The 24,821-nt window shown below is 38.3% G+C and overlaps 1 protein-coding gene and 1 pseudogene across 5 annotated transcripts in view; both read right to left on the bottom strand.

Annotated features, from left to right (window-relative positions):
* Positions 1 to 24,821, bottom strand: part of PTGER3 (prostaglandin E receptor 3) — a 180,242-nt gene that overhangs the window by 61,253 nt on the left and 94,168 nt on the right. The gene's annotated exons all lie outside the window — the stretch shown is intronic.
* Positions 14,313 to 16,877, bottom strand: LOC122480635 (annotated as a pseudogene).

Below are 24,821 nucleotides of genomic sequence, written 5' to 3' on the forward strand. Positions count from 1 at the left end.
ATGCTGATTCTGTGGTTGGGTTTTGAACATGAACATAAGATTCTAATTTGTAGTACACTTCTTATTGTAGTTCCTGAAACAAATGATGATAGCTAATATGTAGCTAATATATAATATCCTTTAATACTGGATATATGGGACACAAATGCCCAAGCAAAATGAAACAGAGAAAAAGAACAATTTTGCTATTACATTTAAATTTAAGATATCTGCATCGAGGAAACAGGTATGGTTTCTTGGACACTTATTCAGAGATAAAAATAGAGGCCCTGGTTTTCAGCAACAAGAAGCTGAATAATAAATAACATACCTGAAAAAAATATATAAATCAAAAATAAAATATGAATGATGAATAACACAGGCTAGAACTGCCCTCTGGGCTCATTTAGAATGACACTACATTGTGTTCAAGAAGACCATCTGTAAAACATGGGTTCCACATCCTTATTTCCATTCATCCACACATGCCAGCAATTTATTTCTCTAATCATTTGAACCACGGGCTTAATTCTGCCCTGTAATTTAGTCTGCAGGGATCTAACCTGACCCAAAGCAATCTTGAGTCCCAAAATGGTGAGACAGGAATAATTTTGCCAGTTCTTCCCTTTCTAAAAAAGGAAATTTCTCTAGTCTGTGTATTCAGGTGTTGGTCTTTTGGCTCATGCTATAAAGAATCTGATCCTTAATTTTTTTGTACTCTCAGAACCTATAATGAAATACCTGTCTCTTCTAGTAACCCGAGAGAAGCTGAGAAAGTCAAGAACACAGCTGGTCGGTAAACACAAAGAATGGAAAACATATCTTACAGAATATATTTACCTAAGTAGAACACCATTTAGATTTTCACCACCTGCCTGGTATGTTGACTTATATGTATTTAAGTGACTAGATACCATTTCAATTCAGGCATCAAATTATTCAACCACCATACCATTTACTGTAGCTAAAATTTAGGATTAAATAGGCATTTTTAAATCGCTGCTTTTACTGAAGAAAAATCCTTTTATTTATTTATTTTTCACTTTGAGTTTTGCTATAGTTCGTGTGTAAAAGAAAATGAACATAGGATACAGCTATTGCCTGCTGAGTCTACATTTAAAAAAAATTTTTTTTTAACATTTATTTGTTATTGAGAGACAGAGACAGACAGAACGTGAGCAAAGAAGGGGCAGAGAGAGAGGGAGACACAGAATCCGAAGCAGACTCTGGGCTCTGAGCTGTCAGCACAGAGCCCGTCACGGGGCTCAAACTCACAAAACGTGATATCATGACCTGAGCTGAAGTCGGTCCCCCAACCGACTGAGCCACTCAGGCGCCCTGCTGAGTCTACATTTAATGGAAGTGTTATTTTATACTCTGTGCAGTAGAGAGAAAAATAATTAGAAGCCAGAAAAGTTGGTAAGGAATTTCCATTTAAAATATCCAATTTTTTTTTTTTAATGTTTATTTATTTCTGAGAGAGAGACACAGAGTGCAAGTGGGGTAGGGGCAGAGACTGAGAGGGAGACACAGAATCCGAAACAGTCTCCAGGCTCTGAGCTGTCAGCACAGAGCCTGACTCAGGGCTCAAAGCCAGGAACGGCATCAGAAATTATAAATTCCACAAGCCGAGGGTGATAAAATGTATCTTCACAAATGACAAAGGAGCCCTAGACTTTACTAAGTCAGGGCTGGCTCCCAGTCATCTCCTAGACCTTTACAGAGGCTCTGTTGATGGCAGCAATTCCTGGGGCTAAAAGTTGGTAAACTGATTAATCCTAACATTTGTTTCAATTTCTCTGTTGTATGTAGAAACTGCTGCAAGTCTTTCAAAAGGAAATGAGTGACAATGCAAAGTGAAAAGGAAACAGACTAACAGTCTCTGGAGGAACTTTAGAGGTTGAGGATCAGTTTTCTACTCCAAACTAAGCTTGTCATCGACACTTTTTCCAACCTCTTGGTTGATTTTGTGTTTTTAATGACAGCCTTCTCAACACCTTAGAGAAAATGGAGGACTGGCAGATTTCTTCCCCTCCTATAATTCAGATGATTAAGACGCCAAAGCTTCACTGTGACTAGGCAGTGCCTCAAAATAATTTCAACCAAGATTTCACTTTCTCAGGGTTCTGCTTGCTATAGGAAATCTCAGAAACCAAACTGAACCAAGGTGTTAATGATTAATTATGGTTTACTTAGTTTTTCCCCCAGATTATGTTTGCATGTTGACATATAGTATCAATGTCCATAGCCCCGGTATAAGTATGATGGGAATTTTAGAGATAGACACAAAGCCAATAGTTTTTTTTGGTTTTGTTTTTTGGGTTTTTTTTTTTGTTTTTGTTTTTGTTTTTTTTTTTTTGGTTAAGAAACCTTTTTTCAACAACCCTAGTCAAGAAGGCAAAACAAATATATGAACAATTATATAAAATAGGAAAAACGTTGCCTCTGTTTCTCAATAGATGTTGAATTTAGTTTCTTCATAGATATAAAATGGGGATAATACCACCACTTCAGAGTTAAGAATTAAATGAAATAGGGGCACCTGGGTGGCTCAGTCTGTTGAGCGTCCGACTTCAGCTCAGGTCATGATCCCACGTTCATGGGTTCGGGCCCAGCATTGGGCTCTGTGCTGACAGCTCAGAGCCTGGAGCCTGCTTCAGATTCTGTGTCTCCCTCTCTCTCTGCCCCTCCCCTGCTCACGCTCTGTCTCTGTCTTTCAAAAATGAATAAATGTTTTACAAAAATTTTTTAAAAAGAATTAAATAAAATGACTTGTGAAAGAACATAGCACATCCTAAAAACAGTGAATGTTAGTTTCTGTTCAATCTTCTGATACAAGGATCCTGAATTTGGTATCTGTTGTTCATATTTTATTACCTTATTAACTGTGGTTAGATATAGAAGGGCATGAAGCACTAAAGGAGAAATCAAGAATCCTGACATCTTTTGTGTGTTGTTGATGCTACACAAGTTCTATACAAGGCTAACTCTCACAAGTATACTGGTGACAGATAAGGCTATTAAGGAAGCTTATAAAGTTTAGTTATATGCATTACAATTATTGTTAGTTCATCTGCTTTTTAATTCACACACTCACTCACTTATTCATTTAAATTGTAAATAAATGATAGGTGCTTAATACTTATTTAAAAAGGAGTGAAAGAGATGTTTATAAAGAATTTATTACGTTGTAAGTACTATGCTAAGCACAAGGGTGTTGGCACAAAAATAGACACATTGATCAATGAACAGAATAGAGAACCCAGAAATGGACCCACAGATGTATGGCTAACTAATCCTTGACAAAGCAGAAAAGAGCATCCAATGGAAAAAAGACATTCTCTTCAGCAAATGATGATGGGAAAAGTGGACAGAGACATGCAGAAGAAGAACCTGGACCACTTCCTTACACCATACACAAAAATAAATCTGAGATGAATGAAAGACCTAAATGTAATACAAGAAGCCATCAATATCCTAGAGGAGAACACAGGCAACAACTTGTTTGACCTCGGCTGTAGCAACTTCTTACTAGACATGTCTCTGGGGGCAAGGGAAACAAAAGCAAAAATGACCTATTGGGACCTCATCAAGATAAAACGTTTCTGCACAGAGAAGGAAACAATCAAGAAATTAAAAGACAACTGATGTAATGGGAGAAGATACTTGCAAATGGCATATTGGATAAAGGATTAGTATCCAAATTCTATAAAGAATTTACCAAACTCAACACCCAAAAAACAAATAATCCAGTGAAGAAATAGGCAAAAGACATAAAGAGACACTTTTCAAAAGAAGATATACAGATGGCTAACAGACACATGAAAAGATGCTCAACATCACTCATCATCATGGAAATACAAATCAAAACCACAATGAGATACCACCTCATACCAGTCAGAGTGGCTAAACTTAACAACTCAGGAAACAACAGATGTTGGTGAGGATGTTGGTAGAGAAAGGAGAACACTTTTGCAAGTGTATTGCAAGTGTGGGAATGCAAATTGGTGCAGCCACTCTGGAAAACAGCTCTGGAAAAAAGCCCCCTACAACCCAGTAATTGCACTACTAGGTATTTATCCAAAGGATACAAAAATGCTGATTTGAAGGGGGCACATGCACCCCAATGTTTATAGCAATACTATCAATAATAGTCAAACCATAGAAAGATCCCAATGTCCATCGACTGATGAATGGATAAAGAAGACGTGGTATATATTTACAATAGAATAGTACTCAACTCAACGATCAAAAAGAATGAAGTTCTGTAAATATTATCCATTATTATTGTTATAAAAATAATAATGATTATTACTATTCTTATTGTCATCATCATAGTACTTGCCCAGTTAAAGCATCTCTATGCTAACCATTAACCTGATAAAAGAACCCATAACTCCCAAGTCTTTTATAATCTGGCTCCAACATATGCTTCTTTCTGGCTTTATTTCCTGCTACATGCTGCCCCACATCCTGTGCTTTACTATAATGACCTACTTACCATTTCTTCTATATCATGTGTTTTACCTCCTCTGTCTTTACTCAGGCTGTTTCCACTGTTTTGTATATCCTTTAACACAGTTTCTGCCTGGAAAACTCCTAGCCATCTTTTAATATATTAGAGTTCATTGGCATCTCTTTTGTGAAATATTCCCCAACTTCCACCCCAAGGGAAAAGTAGTCCCTATGGTGTTACTGTCATTTACAGATATCTGTGTCTCCTCTACAAGACCTCAAGATCCTCCAAATGCTAACTTTATAATTCATCATATTTTTTTTTTGGTGTCTACCACATGTGCTATGTGTCCTAAGTGCTAACTAAATATTTGTTAAATGCATAAAGTTTTTAGAAGTGTAGAATGTTCTCATCCTCACATAGATTATCTCATTTGATCCTTTCAAAACTTCTGGGAAGAAGCCAAAGTTGGACGTTTAACCGACTGAGCCACCCAAGTGCCCCAAGTTCTTTGTTTTTGTTTTTTTTTTTAAACACACATCGTAACAATCTGGGAACCAGGGAGTCCAGTTCTAAGGTTTGATTTAAGCAAAACTCCTGCTAGTTGCTTTGAACTAAGGACGTCCCCAGAACAGAGTTTTGGGGCAGCTCCATTCCTCAAGATAGCTATAAACTAGAGCTTTGCAAACTGCCCTTGTATATAATACTCTGTTGTGTTCCAGAAAACCTATAACTCCTTTGGCATTTTTAATGACTAATCCAAAGTTATGAAATGAAGTAACAATAGAGACTAATAGACATAGCTGTGCTTTGATTCTGCACTTTTCATAGGAAATCTATTTTCAGAGGCCTCTCGTACCTTCAAAATGTAAAAGCTGTGTAGTTCTTATCTATCATCCTGTTGTCACATCTTGATGTGGTTTTATAAAAAGTAACTTGACAGAAACTTAGTGAAGTTAAAACAAAAGGAATTCTTCTCCCTAGAGTTGTCTTTTTTTTTTTTTTAAATTGTAAACATGCCTTCCAAGAATGATGCCAGGTACAGATTTCTGATAAAATATGATTTAATCTTTCTTATAGCTTTTTCATTTGACCTTATAATTTAAGTACATTCAGGTAAAACATCAGATGTGTAGATGGAGAGAATAGAAAATAGTAATTAAAAATAAAATGGGTAATAACTGAAAGACCTAGTAAAATATTGACCAAATAATTAACTTTGTCTTTGGCCACCCTGGTTAATCAAATACTTTGTGACACACATCACTCTGTATGAAATGACATTGCTTTCACCCTAAACAGTGTTTTTCTAAACAGTGTTTATGTCGGAGTGGTGAACTGGGAAACAGGTGGAAAGGTAATTCTTTACCAAATTCCCAGAAGGGCTCTTTTTTTTAAGTTCATGTATTTATTTTGAGAGAGACAGAGACAGAGAAAGAGAGAGAGAGAAAGAGAGATAGAACACACAGGGGAGGGGCAGAGAGAGAGAATCCTAAGCAGGCTCCACACTGTCAGCATAGAGCTTGATGTGGGGCTCAAACTCATGAACTGTGAGATCATGACCTGACCCGAGATCAAGAGTCAGATGCTTAACCAACTAGCCACCCAGGAAGGGTTCTTATTCAACTTCTTTTTTTTTTTTGATGTTTTTTTAAAATTTATTTATTTTTGAGACAGAGAGAGACAGAGCATGAGCGGGGGAGGGGCAGAGAGAGAGGGAGACACAGAATCCGAAGCAGGCTCCAGGCTCTGAGCTATCAGCACAGAGGCCGACATGGGGCTCGAACTCACTGTGACCTGAGCTGAAGTCGGACGCTTAACCGACTGAGCAACCCAGGTGCCCCCTTGTTCAACTTCTACTACCAGTGGGGAGAGATTAGTGAATGAGTAAATGAAATATGGACAAACATGCTAATGTTCCAAGAACAAAGGAAGCTAACTGTTCACAGCAACTCAAGGTAGAGGAAACCAGTCTTGAACTATTACTCAAAAAATAGAAATCTCTTATCAGTTTGAAATATGCTCCCACCTGTATAGTCCTATTTTAATGTCTCTGATTTTCAGACCTAAATTATGTTTATATCCAAAGATGAAGCGAATGGTTCCAAACCAAATGAAAGTGTTATTTTATGTTCCCACAGTATTTCAAGAAATACCAATGGACTTTGGTTTCAAGGCTTCTGAAATTGAGGGCATAAATTCACAAAATAGCTGGTTGGGAGTGGGATACGGGGTGGCCAAAGCTCCGGCAGCACTGAACCAGACTACATACAACACATTGACCCAGACCCCCATGGCAGCCTCTAGCCAGCAAGCAACTGTAACTACCTCAGGGGCTCCCTGTTGCTTCGGACAAAGCCTTTCATTATCTGGTCTTTCCCAGAGTGTTCGCTTCTCTTTCATGTCTAAATCACAATTCACACTCCCAGATCTCCTTCCCCATCTCCACACACTATACTTCAGACACTCACTTTCTTTTATTTTTTCAGGTTTTTATTTAAATTCCATTTAGTTTAATAGTTTCAGGTATAGAATTTAGTGATTCATTATTTACATATAACCCCCGGTGCTCATCACAAGAAGTGTGCCCCTTAATCCCCATCACCTATTTTCCCCATTCCCCACCCACCTCCCCTCTGGTAACCATCGGTTTGTTTCCTATAGTTAAGAGTCTGTTTCTTGGTTTTCCTCTCTTTTCTCACCTCTGTATTCATTTGTTTTGTTTCTTAAGTTCCACATGAGTGAAATCATATGGTATTTGCCTTTCTCTGGCCAACTTATCTTGCTTAACATAGTACACTCTAGCTCTATCCATGTCATTGCAAATGACAAGATTTCATTATTTTTTATGGCTAAGTAATATTTCATTATATATATATGGATATCTATATTATATATAGATATATAATGGATATGTATCTATATATCTATCTATATCTATACCATCTATATGTATCTATATATCTATATCTATATCATTTTCTTTATCCTTTCATCAGTTGAAAGACATTGGGCTCTTTCCTTAATTTGGCTATTGATAACACTGCTATAAACATCAGGGTGCATGTATACCTTCAAATTAGTATGTTTGTATCCTTTGGGTAAATACCTAGTAGTGCGATTGCTGGAGTTCTATTTTTTTTTTTAACTTTTTGAGGAACCTGTATACTGTTTTCCAGAGTGGCTACACCAGTTTGCATTCCCACCAAAAGTGTAAGAGGGCTCCCAATATTTCTGCATCTTTGCCAACACCTGTTGTTTCCTTTGTTGTTTATTTTAGCCATTCTGACTGGTGTGAGGTGATATCTTATTATAGTTTTGATTTGTATTTCCCTGGTCATAAGTGATGTTGAATATCTTTTCATGCGTCTGTTGGCCATCTGAATGTCTTCTTTGGAAAAACAGACACCTTCTTTGCAGTTTTCTAAGGAAATTTAGTTTCTTTCCTTCTTCACCTATAATGCTCCGTCCCCAACCCCCCAGGCAGCTTGCTGAAGTCTTACCCTTCCCCAAGACTTAACTAAAATGTCTTATTTATGAAGACTTTCTAGATTCCCCACATAGACACACATATAGACACACACACAGAGAAACACATGATTGTAGACCTAAGGTAGAATCAGAGACTCCCTGAGTAACTAGACTAGATTAGTTTAGTTTAGAACCATATATAACATATTATTAATATTGTAATGTTATAAATCCACTAATTGTAATTATTTGCTTACATATCTCTCTCTTCTGTAATTAAACCATGAGCTTCTGAAGGGCAAAACTGCATTTTCTAACTCAGTCACTTGCCATAGTGCCTAGTACTGACCAATGGTTTTATAAATGCTTAATGGGTGGGACACCTGGGTGGCTCAGTCAGTTAAGTGCCCGACTTCAGCTCAGGTCATGATCTTGTGGTTTGTGGGTTTGAGCCCCGCATCAGGCTCTGTGCTGACAGCTGAGAGCCTGGAGCCTTCTTTGGTTTCTGTGTCTCCCTCTCTCTCTAATCCTCCCCTGCTCACACTCTCTCATAATTTCCTGGATTTTAATGGAATCCTCCCTATCATCTGGCGTATCAGAAAAACATCATGCCTTTGATTATCTTTCCCCAAAATGTTCTCGATGTTTGCTGAAATAAATGTATATATTTACAGTAATTTCCCAAATATATATCAGTGAACAATGCAGTATATTCTTTTGCAGAGCAGAGATGATCTCAGATTCATTTTTATTTGCCTGGGACCAGCATGTAACAAATGCCAAATAAACAGGTGTTAAGAACATGAAAGGAGAGGAAAGAGCACTTTTTCTTTCAGTGCTTAGGTATTCTTGGAAAAAAATGACTTCAGAAGAATAATGGTAGGGTTGTTTTTTGTTTGTTTGTTTGTTTGTTTGTTTTGACTCAGAAGTTAGGGAAGTGTTAACTTTTGGCCTGCTGCCATATCCTTCAAAATGGTAACACTGCAAGCAGCTAGAAATAGGTGAGGCAGTCTCTTTCATGGAAGCTGATTGAGATGTTACAGGATGCTCTAAGCACACAAATCAATAGCCACAAGGAGGAATAGGATGGGTCTATTTGCTGAAAATAAAATCTTCAAAGACTTCATTGTTCTGACATTGTTCTAGCTCCATTTATTGAAAACTTTTATTCCCATTCTTGTGCTAGCCTCTTCACATATATTCTCATTTTATTCTCCTAACAATACTATAGACCAAGTATCATTACCCCTCTTTCTACAGAAGAGATAAGTGAGGCTTAGAAATGTTCATCGGTTTACCTACCATTATGTAGGTATCCTGCCTTAACACAGGATGTAATTCAATTCTGATAGAAAATCAGGGTAAGAAAAAAATCTTTACTGACTCTCATTCAGGACCTTATTTGGTCTACTAAGTGACCCATACATTTTTCTGTGACTTAAGAACTGAATTTTATTTCATCAGAATTTTCGTTCATCAGAAGCACAGATAAACCTTAATTCTTTATTACCTGGAAAGGGGGACACATTACACCACACACTAAACTATCCACAAGGCAAAACGATCTCAACAATGTCAGCCAAGACTTTGACCAAAGTTAAACAACAAAATTGGCCCATTGAATTCTACTCCTTTTTTTCTTTCACAGTCACATGTCTCCGAGCATACGCATGAGTAATATACATCATTGTGAACGTGCTGCACTGTAAATAAAACACAGAGCTCAGAGTGACTGGCTTCGATTCAGGAATTCAGCTACTTCAGTTGAGGAAACTTAGTTTGGCAAAGCTTAATTTCTTTAATCTTCTACATCCTCTGACTCTGAAGCTTCACATTGACTCTGTGTTTGGGAAACTCAGTTTCTCCCTGCTTAGTTCCCACATTAGCAAAATTGGCCCATCCATCACCAGCATACATTTTTAAAGTATTGAACAACAAAAATGCTCATGGATTGACTCTAAGGAAAATTAGATGTCTCCAAATATGTGAATACAGGCAATACATGCAATATTACCCAGAGAATTTGCCTACATCAATGTAAAGATATAACTAAAGTTAATAGTTACATAAGGTGATATATCATTTGAATTATGAAAAATGTGCTTTCTAAAACACTCTCCAGATCTTCTTTCCTGACAGAAGCAGCAATAACAACAGAAACAATAAAACTTCTATAAGAAACAGATGGCCAAGCTTATTACAAGCCATAATGTCAGATGTCATAATAATTGCTTCCTCAAATTGACCTCCTCTGACCTACCAGCTCTCAACTTTCCTTTCTCCACTTTTTAAGATACTTGCTAATCACCAAATCTAAACATAACCACCTTGTAAATATCATTGATGTTACATATGGTTTATATTTTAAACCAGATGTAAAGGGAGAAGACTATGTCTATAGTGAGCCCACCAAGATGCCTTGATCCTAAAGTCAAGTGTAAGAAAGCATCTAGTAAATTTGAGAAAAAGAACGAAAACATTGGAAGAAAGCACATTAAAGACAGAATGGATTAATAAGAGGCTATTGGAGTTAATTTCAGACATTTCTCACTGTAGGTGACATCAGAGATGTACTTTTGTTGGCACATATTTATAATACACAAGAAAATCTACATATTTCTTAATTCCCACCTCTAATTTTCATGTAGGTAGTCTAATTTAGAGTAGGAGGGGCATTTCTCATTTCTTTTTATCTACTCTTTCTGCTCAGCTATTACTATAAGCAGAAACAACAAAAAATACATCATTCTGTCATTGGCATGATTTTAGCCTAAATTATTATCATTTTTTTAAACCTCAGATGGTATTTTTTTGTTTTTGAGAGAGAGAGCACACACATGAACAGGGGAGGGGCTTAAGAGAGAACCTTAAGCAGACTCCATACTCAGCATGGAGCCCCACAAGGAGCCTACACAGACTTGGGCCCCAGGCAGAGCCTCATCTCATCACCAGGAGATCATGACCTGAGCCAAAATCAAGAGTCCGATGCTTAATCAATTGAGCCACCCAGGCACCCCTAACCTCAAGTAGTTTAATAGAGGGATCTTACTCACTATATACCAGATTCTCTGATGAAAGTGGGCTGGTGGTTAACTGGGTAACCCAACTGACACCGAAACCAAGGGGAGGCTCAGGGTTGAAAGGGAAAAAAAAAGAAAGGAATGTGTTAAAGATAAAACTTTTATACTGAATTGTCATGCATGAAATTGAAAAATCAGTTGGATCAATTCAGACAGACTCTCCTATTAAGGCAAAATTCCAGGTTCTATTGGGGCACCTGGGTAACCCAGTCAGTTAAGCTTTTGACTCTTGATTTGGCTCAGGCAGGTCATGATCTCACGGTTCGTGGGTTTGAGACCGCGTCAGGTTCTGGGCTGACGGCTGGGAGCCTGCTTGGGATTTTCTCTCTCTCTCAGGCTATTAGAGGGGCATGGTACATTTAGGAACTAAATAAATAATAGAATAGAGTTATAAAGGGCCCCAATTATTAAGGACCATATATGTGGTGTTAATAAGTTTGGAATTTATTCTGGGAGAAATAAGAAATTCTCAAAACTTCTAATCAGAAAAGTGCCAAGGTTATTTCTATGCCTTAGAAATATTTCTCTGGCTGCAGTGTGGGGAACTGATGTGGAGGAGAGGTCACTCTGGCTACACAGTGAATAGATTTGGTGAGGGAAGCTGAGGGTTGGTGGGAGAAACAAGGCTGGGGGCAACAGGAAAGCATTAGAGTAAGCCATCAGATAAGAGTGCTGGAACTAATTTAGCTGAACTGGGGAAAGAGACAAATGGACAGATTCAAGGACATTACATAGAGGCAGAATTGACACATGTGACTATAATGACAGGAGGGGCAGGTCATCCAGGATAATTCCAGGGTTGATGGCCAGAGCCTAGAGCCCCGGGGAAGAAGCAGGCTTTGGGAAGCAGGTCCTGAGTGAAGTTCAGTTAAACGTGATGTCCAGCCAGACACTGGCTATAAAGGTGTGAAGTCTGAATAGCACAGACTTGGAAGTCCTTATAGCATTTGGATGTCAATTTAAGCTATGTAATCCATAACGAGTATGCTGTGCAAAAGGGATCAGTTAAATTGCTGGAGAACATCAAAAGGAATAATTAGGTGAAGAGGATCTTGCAAATGTGAATGTATTTGAGATTGCCTTTTAGGTATCTTCAGTCCAATTTGAAGTTGGCCACCCCCCTACACCTCCCAAAAAAACCTATTTAGACAGCTTAGTGATTATCTATGTCTACTAAAGTAATCCATGGTGTTTCTTCATGATTTTACATGGTTAATTAAATATAAAACCTGAAAATGAAGGGCACCTATAAAGACTTAAAAGTTAATCATTGTTTATTATATTTACACATCATTTAAATCAATTGGCTACTTTTGATGTCAAGTGTATTTCACTTTTATATTATCCCAAAGAATAGCAGGTTAGTTCTATAATTTCATCTTATCAAAAGCAGGTAAGAGTTTAACTCTTATTCAAAGTATCAGCTTTTAACTTGGAGGTAAAAGATGACATTTTGGAGCCAAATTTAAATTTTGTAGCTAAAAGGCTCTACAGTCTGGATTACAGATATCTACTTTGAAATACTATTTACCCCTCCTCTTTTTTAAAGAGAATAGGGGAAGACCTTGAGGCATTTTAGCAAAAGGCTTCTTTAAAACTCTTTGTGATGTAGAAGTTAAAATAGAAATCAGACCTCAGAAGAAGATGAAAAGATAACTCATCAAATGTGAGAGTCCGTGCCCAAACATCGCATTTGAGCCTGAGCACCAAGATTAGGCAGGGCAAAGGTCAAATTACTCTGGAGTTTTTCAGTACAGTTAACTCAAGTACAATTTGTAAGTGACCCTTACTAAAATTATGGTAATGATTTACAAAATTTACCCTAATGATCCTAACTGAAAGAAAATATCAGTATTTTGGGAAGTACTCCATGATGATGCCATATTTTAAAAACATTTTACATTCTCATTTCCTGAATTTAGTAATAATCATCTAAAGAAATTTCAAGCATTTTCTGGGGGTGCCTGGGTGGCTCAGTCAGTTAAGTGTCAGACTCTTGATTTTGGCTCAGGGTCATGATCTCACAGTTTGTGAGTTTAAGCCCAGCATCGGGGCTCTGTGCTGACAGGATGGAGCCTGCTTGGGATTCTTTCTCTCTCTCTTTCAAAAAAAATTTTTTTTAAATAAACTTTTTAAAAAGTAGAAAAAGGAGGAATTCCAAGCATTTTCTAACATCTGGTTATTATTTAGGTGTTTATTTGGCATTTTTTAACAATCACCTAATAGGATGTTTCATTGGGGTCTTTGATTCAGAGTTCTTACCCAGGAGTCACATGATCATTTTTAATCCACTAGTAATTACATTGGGACTACCCTTAAGTGAACAGAAAATATAAATATAAATGATTCAGAGTTTCCAGAAGGGAGCTGGTTATTTACCAGGAAGGATAAAATTGGCCACCTCTTGTTTTATCAACATACTTGATGGATACTTGCAAGAACATAGGGTTATTAATTAAATGTGTACTTCATTGAATGTACATATAATAATGGCAGTACTCTTGCAGAAAGACTTCTCAAGTTCAGAAAACCCCTCTTACTTGTAATGATTTTCTGTTTTATGATAATTTCTTGTAGTATATGAATCTCTGATACTTGGCAGGAACTTTTTATTTTTGCCATTAACTACTTATAAAATAGACAACCTACTACTTTCATAACTTGGCATTATTTAAACTTTTTTTTTTTACCTAAACCCATTTTTCCTTTAAAGTGGAAGTTGAAAATCAACATTCTTGTGTCATTGCATAAATCTATGATTACTATGGATGACTCCATTTATATGTGATTTCACCTACCTCTCATCATTACTGTAATAACTATAAAATCTATTTTAAGCCTCAGATTCTCTCCTGAAAAATTTAATGTATGTATACAATAACTCACTGGATACTGCCATTTGGATATCCTACAGAAGTCTCAAAATCAGTATGTTTCAGACTGAGGCTTTCCTCCACCCATTCCTCCTTGTTTAATGTTACCAAAATTTCATCATTCACCCAAGTCAGAAATAATGAGATACCTAGAATTTTCTTCCTCTTCTCTCCTCATAAGAAATCAGTCAGGATTCATGATGAATCTATTTCTGAAATATCACTGGAATCTGACCCATCTTTTCCACTCTTGCCAGCACTACTTAATTTAGGACCACTTTCCAGAATTACCAAAAGAGCCTCCTTAATATTATATCTGTTTCTCATATTGCCCCATGAGTCCTTTCATTATAGTGCTACCAGCATTTCATTTTAAAATGAAAATTTAAAAACTTGAAAAAAATGAAAATTCAGTCATGTTATTTCTGCTTTAAAATTCCCAGTCATGCCCTCTTTCTCAGATTCTTTTTTTTTTTTTTTTGGCCTAGGTTCAATATAGTTTATTAATGGGACATGACAAGGTAGGACTTCCCAAGCCCCTCTCCTTCCTCAGTGTTCTGGGTTGGAAACTGTGGATGTCAGGAGATTCTCAGTGTGTTGGTGGATGAGTTGGGGCAAGAATTCCTCAACAGCTGAGGGCCTCTCTTTTCCTCTTGTTCTGGCCTTGGCTGGTGATCCAGGGGGCTCTTACTCCTTGGAGGCTGTGTGGACCATACAGCCCATCACCTGATCGCTGTAGCCAGATTCATTGTCACACCAGGAAATGAGCTTGACAGAGTGGTCATTGAGAACAATGCCAACCCCAGCATTGAAGATGGAAGAATGAGTGCCACTGTTAAAGTTGAAGGAAACAACTTGGTCCTCAGTAGAGCCCAGAATGCCCTTGAGGGACCCTCTAATGCCTACTTCACCACCTTGATGTCATCGTATTTGGTGGTTTTCTCTAGGTGGCAGGTCAGATCCATGATTGACGTGTTGGGGGCAAGGACACTGAAGGCCATGCCAATGAACTTCCTATTCAATTCAGAGATAACCTTGCCTACAGCCTTGGTGGCACCAGTAGAAGTAGGAATGATGTTCTGGGCAGCCCCTTGGTCATCATGCCACTGCTTTCCCAAGGAGTCATCCATTGTCTTCTGGGTGGCAGTGATGGCATGGACTGTGGTCATGGGTCCCTCCATGATGCTGAAGTTGTCATGGATGACCTTGGACATAGTGGCCAAGCAGTTGGTGGTACAGGAGGCATTGCTGACAATCTTGAGGGAGTTGTCATACTTCTCATCATTCACTCCCATCACAAACATGAGGGCATCAGCAGAAGGGGCAGAGATGATGACTCCCTTGGCCCTACCCTTCAAGTGAGCCTAAGCTTTATCCATGGTGACAAAGACCCCACTAGACTCCACAACATACTCAGCACCAGCATCATCTCATTTGATGTTGGTGGGATCTCATTCCTGGAAGATGGAGATGAACTTTCCATTGATGACAAGTTTCCCATTCTCAGCCTTGACTGTGCTGTGGAATTTACCATGGGTAGAATCATACTGGAACATGTATTCCAAGTAATTGGGTTGATGAAGGGATCACTGATGGTGACAATATCTACTTTGCCAGAGTTAAAAGCAGCCCTGTTGACCAGGCACCCAGTACAGCCAAATCCACATTTTTCTCACCTCCGCCATCGTGTCTCAGGGACACGGCTGACACTGCATCAGAAGATGCAGCTGTCTGCTGAATGGGGAGGAGCAGAGAACCTAAAACCAAGATTCTTTAGTATGACTTACAAGATTGATAGAGTTCCTCTGTACAAAATGCTTTCCATAATTGAATTATATCCACGAAGGCCTCCCTTATGATATTATAAGTTCCATAACCCAGCAACCAGAAGAGGTCATATGACTAGTTCTCAACAAAGGCAAAAGTAAAGTGTGCTACTTGGCAATTCAGACCTTAAAGGGAAAGCTACTAGCTGGACATAGAACCCCAATCTTGACACACAGTTGAGAGCCTTAACACAAAAGGAATCAGGTCCCTGAAGCACTATGTAAAAAAGAACTCCTAGTGGATCTGTAACATCCACACTGGACTGTTATTAGAGTTAGAAATAAACTTTTGTTGTGTTTGAGCTATTACATTTTGAGGCATATTTGTTACCATAGTTTAACCCACCTCCATGTAATACACCCCAATATAAATAAAAATATAATATATATTTATTATAAATTATATTATAAATATAATTCCATCCCTAATTGTGTGTACAACTTTATATTTTATACAGATTTCCAACTTCTCATATGTATCCTAAGTTTTACCTATACCAAATTACTTAAAATTCCATAGATAAGTCATGCTCACTCTTGCTTTTATACCTTTGCTCCTGCAGGGTTATACCTTTCCTGCCTTACGCTTTAAGACTGAAGCAGACAATGCTCCTCTGCAGAGAAAGAGAAAGAAAGTTTTTCTTTCTCTCTGTTGTGGACTGAACTGTATTTGCCCTCCCTTAAATTCAGAAGTTGCAGCCCTAACCCCCAATACCTCAGAATGTGACTGTATTTGGAGACAGGAACTTTACAGAAGTCATTAAGGTTAAATGAGGTCTTTAGGGGGAGCCCAATCTGACTGGTGTACTTAAGAGGAGATTTGGACACATAGAGAGACATTCATACTTAGAAAAGACCATATGAGGACACAACAAGAAGGTAGCTGTCTGCAAGCCAAGGAGAGAGGACACAGGAAAAAGCAAAGTTGCCAACACCTTGATCCTGGAAGTCTGGCTTCCAGAACCGTGAAAAACTAAATTTCTGTTGTTTAAACCATCCATTCTGTGGTATCTTGTTAGGGCGGGCCCTAATAAACTAGTATACACTCCTTGTAGCAGGATGTTTGTCCCTCTGAAATTCGGGAGCATTCTGAGATGCCCACCCTTTTAGCACTTATCGTAGCTTTTAAAAAAATTTTTTTTAATGTTTATTTATTTTTGAGAGAGAGAGAGAGAGAGAGAGAGACGAAGCATGAGTGGGGGAGGAGCAGAGAGAGAGAGGGAGACACAGAATCCGAAACAGGCTCCAGGCTCATAGCTGTCAGGACAGAGCCTGATGCAGGGCTCGAACTCACAAACCGTGAGACCATGACCTGAGCTGAAGCTGGACGCTCAACCGACTGAGCCACCCAGGCACCCCAATTATCGTAGCTATTTTTAAATCATTGGTTTACTTGTCTGTCTCCCTAAGTCTCTGTGAATCTTTGAAGGAAGGAACTCTGCCTTATTTATCTGCTTCACTGCCCCCTGATGATATGTTGGAAAACTACTGTGGGAAGTGGATAATTGTTCTTTAGAATGGATTACTTTTTTTCTCCACAACTTGCAGCTTACCAGTAAGTAAGTAAATAAGTAGTCGTTGGGGTTTTCGCTTGCTGTGAATCCTCCTGACATACCTGGCCAGGCTACCAAACATGTGGCATTGATTTTGATACAGGATTTCATTATTGAAGACTCTGCCTTGCCATTTTTTAATATTGTTATGCTGGTATCATTTTGCATATTTACTAAGGTCCGGAAGATGAAGATGGGTTTTAGAACAAGAACAAGATCTTTCAGGAAAGTTGGTGGAGTTGTTTTAGTGAACTGCTTTTAGTATTTTATCCACATTACAATAGCCTCTTTTTTCCAAGAACTACCCCTTAATGCAGAGGTGGGCTTAATCCAGGCTGTGTGCCTCACTTGGTTGGACCAGAGTGGTCACCAGTTCCAAGTCTGAGTACTACAGTTTGATTCGTACATGTTGAATTGAGAATGAGAGAAGGTAATCTTGGTCTCTTTTGAGTGGTTGAAACCAAAGAGATATAAAACTCCAGAACTGTGAGATAGTCATGTGCATTGAGAAACAGACATTTGACTGAAGAATGAGATATATCCCAAATACAGAAGTTGTGTAGGAAAAAAAAAAGACTAACACATGGCCACAAAGAGAGAATGACAGAAAGACAGAGAGAAGGAGAGAGAGAAGGGTTGAGAGAGAGACAGAGAAATGGGAGAAGCAGCTGTAATGCCAATTAATTTTATTTCTTCATTTCAGTTCCTTGGGAAGTCCTATTACACTCTTTGCTCTTGGATTCCATGAGATTTTAAAACAAATTCCATTTTGATTTAAGCCACTTTGAGATTGACTTCTGTTATTTGCAACAAAAGGGTCCCTTGCTTCAATCAACTAGATAGCATAGTTAACATTTGTAATTTTTGATCACCCAATTCATTCTTCCTGGATTTGGGTAGTAACACTTAAACCATCCTATTTAGAGTGACTTCCCTTTATTGTAGCACATAAGGTTCATTAGGGCCAACCCCAGGCCATAATAATTAGTTCAAGAAGGGAAACACGATCCAAACTGGGCTAATATCTCCATTTGCTAGAACTAAGAAGTTGTGAGGAGCTGAAGAATTTTTTTCTACTAAGGTTGCCTAACTAGTAAGGATGATAGCCTGTAGCTTTTCCTGTTCATCTTGCCTGCATGAAAAGAGAACATTCCTGAGAATAAAACCAGTGCAGGAGAAGGCAAAGAACAAAACCAGAAAAACCCAGATTCTCCAAATGTCATCTAGGCATCAAGATCCTAGACTCTTAAGTTATTTCACCAATAAATTGTTCTTTTTTAAAGTCAGTTTGAGAGTTTTTTTGTTGTTATTTACAACCAAAGCATCCAGTATGAATATAACTTCCTTGCACTTCTTTGAGTTGGTGAAGTTTTATTATGTACACCAAGTTTTATTATGTAGCACCAAATGCCTAGCCCTGTATTTGAAATATAGTAGATGCTAGAAAAAATAACTGCTGGTACTGAATTAAGAAGACAAATGGTACCTAGCATGTCATTTTGGGGGTGTCTTTTTACAGCCTTACCTCTTCATTTGAATATTCTGCCAAATCAGTGCTCTATCATCAGTGGATTTTAGTTAGATTAAATAAGAAGGGTTACTATTTAAGTCCTTGTTATTCCTTGCCATCACAACAAACCATTTGTGTTTGTTCTCCAAATGCTGAATCCTAAGTAGTTACCCCTTTCCATCTCACTACCACCAGCTTTGTGAGAACTCCTGATCTGAACCAGTCTAATAGCCTCGTGATGCATCTCCAAGTCTCTACACTCTTCTCTCTCAAATCCATTTAACAAAGTGTAATGAGAAACATCTATCTAGTCACGGTTTGGGGCCATGGCTGTTATACAAATTACAGATAATGTATATAAGGGAACTAACACTGTGCATGGCATATCGATTAATATTAAAATGTCTACAACTATAAAGATACCCCTAGAATATTAACAGGTAATTATTTTTTAGTACTAACTGTCTACCTGGTGCTTTATCTCATTTATCCTTTTTTTTAATATCAAATTTATTGTCAAATTGGTTTACATACAACACCCAGTTCCTCAATACCCATCACCACCCTCCGCTCCCTCCCGCCCTCATCTACCTTTAGTTTGTTCTCAGTTTTTTTTTTATTATTATTTTTTTTTATTTTTTTTAATTTTTTTTTTCAACGTTTATTTATTTTTGGGACAGAGAGAGACAGAGCATGAACGGGGGAGGGGCAGAGAGAGAGGGAGACACAGAATCGGAAGCAGGCTCCAGGCTCTGAGCCATCAGCCCAGAGCCCGACGGGGGGCTCGAACTCACGGACCGCGAGATCGTGACCTGGCTGAAGTCAGACGCTTAACCGACTGCGCCACCCAGGCGCCCCAGTTCTCAGTTTTTAAGAGTCTCTTATGCTTTGGCTCTCTCCCTCTCTAACCTCTTTTTTTTTTTAATTTATCCTTTACATTAACTCTTTGAGGTGCTTTTGCAGGTGAAAACCCCAAAACTCAGAGAGCTTAAAAAACACAAATTTAGACAGTTGTTGAGATTATATTCAAACCAGGGGTGACTGACTTCAAAGCCTTTGCTTAATTTCCCTACTATCTATTACATCTCTCTACTATATAATTTTTATATTTTCTAAGCAGAAAAATCAAACGTGGCCCCTTCTAACTTGGAGAAGCTGATAACAATGAGACACAAAAGCTGATCTTAGAAAATGCACCCTCGGGAGCCTGGGTGGCTCAGTCGTTTAAGTGGTTAAGCGTGGGACTTCAGCTGAGATCATGATCTCATGTTTTGTGAGTTTGAGCCATTCTTCTGACTCTGTGTTGACAGCTCGGAGCCTGGAGCCTGCTTCAAGTTCTGTGTCTCCCTCTTTCTCTGCCCTTCCCCTGCTTACGCTCTGTTTCTCTCTCTATATCAAAAATAAATATTAAAAAAAGAAAATACACCCTAATACCCTGCTGCAGATCCTTCATTTCATGTTTTCCTTACAGCTTTGCAGTTTTGTGAAAAGCAGCACATGAGAGGTTTTGCTCCTAGCGTGGGATGTGGCCTTTAGGACAGAACACCTGCTCTCAAATTCAGACTGCGTCCCTACCCACCAGTGTGTGTCTGTGCATATGAAAACCAGAGAGAGTGATTCTAATAGACTAAATTGGGATGCTTTCCAAGGACTTGGAGTCATGGGACAACAGATCTTATACAATCTAATCTGACTTGATTTGGCATAAAAACGTTGTTTTTTACAAAGAGTTTACACTCCCATATACTGAACAGATCCAGCTAAGTATTGCTGTTATTTTCTTCATGTTAAATTAAAAAGAAACAAATCACAAAGCAGGAATTCCTTCTTCAAAGAAAAACTATCTTTATCTTTTAAAGTCCTTGACTTATTGGGGTGCCTGGGTGGCTCAGTTGGTTGAGCGCCTGACTTTGGGTCACGATCTTGCATTTGGCGAGTTCAAGCCCCACATAGGGTTTGCTGCTCTCAGTGCATAGTCTGCTTCAGATCTTCTGTTCACCCTTCTGTCTGTCCCTCCCCCACTTGCACCCTCTCTCTCAAAAATAAATAAAACATTAAATAAATAAATAAATAAATAAATAAATAAAGTCCTTGACTTATGGAAGTGCATGAAGAAAACGTATAGTGGCCCTTTGAAAGTCACATTTCCTGTTGTATGGGGTTGGGGTGCTCACAGAGACTTGGCCGGCAGTCCACCCTACTGACGTAGTTCACACACTTAGGCTTCTAGTTTAGTTTTCCCTTTTGACATTCCTACTCCAATAGGACTGAGGCCCAGACCTGAGTCCCAGCGCACTTGGCTAGGGTCCTGACTATTTTTGCTTCAGGAATCAGGTGTGAGTGGTCACAGGTCTTAGGTTTCAGCCCCTCCTACATTTTACTTTCATTCATTGATTTGCCCCTGTGTGTCCTTGAGAGGTTTATATCATTGCAAATATAACTACCTAAGAAGGATTTCAGTGACCAGAAGTAGCAAGATAAATTAGAAAAAGAATAAATTCCAGGGCCTCAGACCTGGGTTTGCTTCATTGCCTTGGTAGTATGTTCTTGGGAAAGTCAATTATCTGCTGTATGACTTAGTTTCCTCATTGGTGAAAATGGGGATAACCATTTTTATTCTCAGGGCTTTTGTTAGAATTAACCATGATATCACAGGTAGATATATCTAACACTGTGTTTAAGCTAAAGTAGATGCTCAAGAAATCTATTTTTTCTCACCTTCTGAAAGTAAAAAAGAGATTCATATGTTTAGAAAAAGAACTCAAGTTAACTTCTGCATTAGGCAATACCCAAACTCAGTGTCTCACACTGCTGTAGACTGGGATTGTTGAACTTCAGGTTGCATTGCTGGGACTCATGACAGCTGATGTGTCATGCATTGCTTACATCATTGTTGAGAATTTGCAACAAAAATAAGCAGCATGATATCATTTAGAAACAGTTACACTCCATACACTCTTGTTTATTTATCTGTGTATACATGTTCTAAAAATTTATATTTACACATGCTATGGCTTGTTTTGTTTTGATAGGATGGGTGATTGTTTCTGCTTAGAAATCCTAAGAAACAAAATATTTTTATAAAATGTTCATAGAAATCAAAACATAAGTTAAGTGCCAGAGAACACAATCATGGATTTCATCAGGGCTATAGACATAGTGAGTGTAATGGAATAGTAGGGTTTTCCTGTAATGCCTGAGACAGACTCTGGACCATGCTTCACTGCCTGGGGGATCCAGTAATGGCTGGTATACAAAATCAGCACTCCCTGCATAATTGAACATGAATCTTTGAGCTTTACATGTTGCCATTAATTTGAAAATAGCTGCACACTAATTTACATTCATTTTTCTGATATTCAAAGAAAATGGAGAGAGATAATCTAATCACTGAAACTGGGAACTGGTATAACTCTATATACAAGTAGTTTAGCAAGTATGTCTGATTTTTTTTTTATGTACTTCATTCCTGTACAGGATTTTTTTAAATTATAAAGAAACAGATGGAGCAGACCTTGCAAGAACTGAGAAAGAAAAAATGATCAGTGACATTTCATCTGAATTGGGAATAATTTCTCAAGTCCGTCTACATTCCTGGCTTAATTAAGATTATGAGTTCATGGTTCATGTGTCTGAAAATTAAGATGAATATTCTGATCATGGCCAAACTGGGATCTATTGAATGGGATTTGTGAAATCTTTGTTATAGTTTCTGCATTTTCAGGATGATATTGTAACTATAGGTATATAATAAAATCTAAATTTTGTTTCCATTTTCTTATCATTCTGAGGGATGTGCATCAGAGCAAATTCTCCAGTCTTGGGTAAAAATGTCAGAAAAAGACCCTTGTGTTTACTGTTACAAAGTGAAGATATTTCCTGCAGAGACCTTTGTCCTCAATTTCAGCACCCTAAACATGGAGACAGGGAGACTGAGGAAAGACAATGAAGAGACAGTGTAGGTGCGGAGCAAGCTCACTTTTGATATCCATTCAAATGTTAGTAATAATGTATTTTAGTACTAGAGGGTATCTTCAGTGGGAGTACTCTAACTCTCTGGCATTCTTTGCTATAATTTGACCTCATCGTTAAATGCTCCTAACCAGGTAGGGGTCTGATGTGTTGCTCCTGACAAGCCTACTCTTGCTGTGGATGGTTCTCCTTCCCAAATGTTTCCTGTAGATAGAGATCACAAACAATAAGCAAGGATGTTTAGAGCATGTTTCTCAAAGGCTCTGCTAGCATTAAAATATTTTCTTAGAGTTAACTATTGGAATAGATTCAAATATAGTTTGCACCTTATCCACAGAGCTCCTCTGTTGTCTCTTCATGTGTGGGGTAAAGAGGTCAAGAGAAAAGTTTTTAGCAATGGGGAGTGAATTACACATACACACACACACACACACACACACACACACACGCCTACAAATAGAGATACAAAAGGTTTGTTTCTTACAAAACACTTGGAACAGTTTAAGTCCCTAGGGTTGAGACCTCTTCACTTAAGAAGTTTGGCATTTCATCATTTTCCAGGTACAAAATATAGTTCCACATTCTCCCTATGCTCTAATTTGCTTTCTGATGTTGAATGTTATTAATAGTCAAGCAACATTAAATTAGCCACACATCTCTAAGTTGTCCAAAGTGATTGAGCATCTCCTTTTAAAGTTTCCCACAAAACCAGAGAATACTTGAGACAGTGTTGAGAAGGGAAGAATATTCCAGACAAGAAATGGCAAGTTTAAAATTGGAGTCAAGAAACAAAGTAGTTCAGAAGAGTATAGTTCAAGGGAAAGGAATGATTAAGTTAAGCAAATGGTAAAGGTCATGGTGGATTTTGTAAGCCTTGTGAAAGAGTTTGGAAAACAACGATACGCACCATTAACCGAAAGAGAAAAAACGTCAAGGACATTTGTGCTAAGACTTGAGTTGTGTGGTCATTGATGCATTCCAACCTGGTTTGCTCATATTTTGATCCGTTTGTCATCTGTTAAGAGATACTGATGGGAAGGCTAGTAAAGATATGGATACTCCAGAGCAGTGCTGTTCAACAGAGTATTCTGTACGATCAGGTAACCACTATACACATATGGCTACTGAGAATTTGAGATAAGGCTTGTGCAGTGAGGATGGTAATTGCCTTTAGCTCAGTGGGTAATAAAGGAAAAATAGCGATAGGCTTTTTGGGGATTAAATGCTAGGAGATATGGGCAGAACTCCAAAATCCATTCTGCAAATCAAGAGCAATATTAAGAACATGGCCAAATTCAGTGACATCAGGACAACCAGATCTGAAGACTGAGTGTGTCGAAGTGCAGAGGCATATTCCTGAATAGTTTGGCAAGAGTTAAGGAGCAGAGCAGGGTTGTAGGAGAGTCAGAAAAATTCTTCTGGACCTGATTCACTGAAGTAGCCTTGCCTTAGAAACATAAGGTGTGGTCTTCCCAGGTCGATGTTCATTGTTCTTAAAAAGAAACAGACTGAAATCAACACCCTGCAGCCTGTGGAGAGATTAACTAATTAACCAAGAAGAAACAAAGCAAAAGATGCCTCGAAGGTCTTTCTTCTTGGGCATCTAGAAATGAAATATTTGCCATCACAAAATGGGCACCATTTATAAATGAATATTAGTCCAAAACTATGAGGAGTTATTTTTTCTTTAATGTTTATTTTTATTTTTGAGAGAGACAGAACATGAGTGGAAGAGGGGCAAGAGAGAGGGAGACATAGAATCTGAAGCAGGCTCCAGGCTCTGAAGTGTCAGCACAGAGCCTGATGTGGGGCTCGAACTCATGAACCATGAGATCATGACCTGAGCCGAAGTTGGACGCTTAACCATCTGAGCCACCCAGGCACCCCTATGAAGAGTTACTTTTAAATAAATACTGGTTTCTTTGTCTGCAGACCTAGACTCTAAAATTATTCAGGCAACTGATGAGGAAGGACTGAGGCAGGTTTGTGGGACTAGTTTCTTCACCTCACTGACTCAGAAGTTCCTCGTAAGTAAACTCAGGGAGTGTCCCTCTTCCAGGCGGGAAATGAACATGCTCCATTAGTGAGCCACTACTTCAGA

Source organism: Prionailurus bengalensis, chromosome C1 (assembly GCF_016509475.1).
Source record: "Prionailurus bengalensis isolate Pbe53 chromosome C1, Fcat_Pben_1.1_paternal_pri, whole genome shotgun sequence".
Taxonomy (NCBI): domain Eukaryota; kingdom Metazoa; phylum Chordata; class Mammalia; order Carnivora; family Felidae; genus Prionailurus; species Prionailurus bengalensis.